Consider the following 2,141-nt stretch of genomic DNA (forward strand, 5'->3'; position numbering starts at 1 on the left):
TCCGCCACTCTGCTGTGGAGGGCACTCCCCGGGATGCTTCTTCCTTGGGTGCCTGGTCCTGCAGGGGAAAGAAATAGCTGTCAATTTCATCCTCCGCCTCCCTGATACCCCTCAGCCTGCTAACCTCCTCCCGGAGCTCCCTCACCTGCGCCTCCAGAGCCCTAAGATGGGCTCCTGCCGGACAGGTGTGGGGGCCCCCAATCTCTGCCCCCCTCGACCCTGCTGGGGATCCCCTGCAGGCCAGGAGGTAGGGGGACATCAGCTCCCTCATGGGCTCGGTCTAGGTAGAGGCCTCAGACCAGCCCCAGGTAGGTTTGGCCCCCTGGGCAGAGGCCCTAGCAGCACTCCTCGTCGACACCATTCTATAAGCTGCTGTTTGTTAGATCTGTGTGGTATCTACGCTCTACCCATACAGGAGTCTCTCTCCTGGCCCTTCCTGCCCGCCCGCCGGCGCAAACGCCTGCGCAAACGCCAGCGCGCTCTGTTCGTGGTGCGCGGCTTGGGAGTGCAGCTCCCTACCGGCTCAGCTATAAGGGACCTGAGGGGCTTCCCCTCCGGATCCCGCTCAGCTGTGCCGGGTCCCTCTGCCCCACTTACCTTCGGGGGATCAGCTGTTGCTGCCCCCGCTGCTGATTCCTCTGCTGCTGCTGCTTCCGCCTCCGGTCCGTGAGTTAGTAAGGGGACACATGTGCGTGCGGGACACACGTGTGCCTGGATCCTCTCCTTCCCGCTGCTGGTTCCCGAGTGCCTGGGACTATAGTGAGTATAGTCACTAACTCTGCTTGCCTTCTCCAGCCCCTTGTGGGTGCTGGTACTAAAATTTCCCCTCACCCAGTGTGACAGCTGTCCCTCCTTGCACTAACAGAAGTGACAGGAAGTCTATCTTGAGGCTTCTGGCTGTGGGGGTGGGTTGGTTATAGTGGAAGCAGGAACCTAGCTAGCAGTCATTTGAAAATAGGCATTGTTACCTTTGGTCTTGAGACTGAAAGGGCCAGGTGAGGAATGAGCTTCCCAAGATGGTCTGGGAGGCTCAGAATGAGGAATGGCAAGACAAGCAAGCATTGGCTGGGAGAGAAATGAGCCATAACAGCCTCAGGGCTACCACCCTATCCTCCCCTCCCTACAGGCTGCTGGCTGTGAGGGTGGCAGAAACTGGATACTGTAGTACATTCACCAAGCACTGTGGGGAGACACAGGCGTCTCACTGATCCTAGGCAAATAGGAGCATTCAGAACTCATTATTTTTTATTCATTAGTCATTACTCTCTTGTATTAAAGAGACTAAGACCAGGCCAGTGCTGGCCTTAGGGTTGTTGGGAGCCCTGGGCAAGGGAGTCATTTGGGGTCCCTGAGAGGTATGTACTCAGGTAAATATTAACCCACCACAGTTGTATCATGGATCTTTTAATATTCTTTGGGGGAATTAGATAAATAGTCGAGCATTAAAATGCAAATAGAGCCACTTGCTTGCAAAAACTTCACCCCCCCAAAAAATTTGGGCCCTCTAAAGTGCAGGACCCCAGACGGTCACCCAGTTTGCCCTCCACTAGGGTTGCTACTGACCAGGCCTACACACAGATATTGCACTAATTGAGCTAAAGCAGTTTCTTAACAAATTTAGCTAAAATATCCTCTTTTTATGGACACTCTTAAATCAGCTTCAGTCATTAATATTACTTTAGCTCTTTTCTTACTAAATCCTGATGTCAAACAATGAGACACTAGCTTTGATTACTCACGATTTGCTGTTCTTGCCCCTGTTCTTCCATAATGGCCAGTCCATGCACAGAAATTGCACCAAGCACCTGAATTAAAGTAAGCTGATAGTCTGGCCCAAATTAATCACTGACATCAGTAGAGCTAGCCCACATACCCCATTGCATTATCCATAGAAACAATTAAGACAGGGAGGCAGAGAGTTAAAAGAGCTGCTTTTAAAGCTCACACTGCAAGAAAGGCATAGACATTCACATACACCTGGAAAGCTGAGAGTCAAGAACAACTAGCAGTTACCACTAAAAGAAAGAGCTCTTTTCAGAGACCAAATATAATTACTCCCTCCCTGACTCACCATCACATGTCCAGACTTTTTAAACCATCTTTTATTGACTGTTTTCCAATTTGTTAACTCTTTTGTTTGC

This window comes from Alligator sinensis, unplaced genomic scaffold (assembly GCF_000455745.1).
Source record: "Alligator sinensis unplaced genomic scaffold, ASM45574v1 scaffold368_1, whole genome shotgun sequence".
NCBI classification, from domain to species: domain Eukaryota; kingdom Metazoa; phylum Chordata; order Crocodylia; family Alligatoridae; genus Alligator; species Alligator sinensis.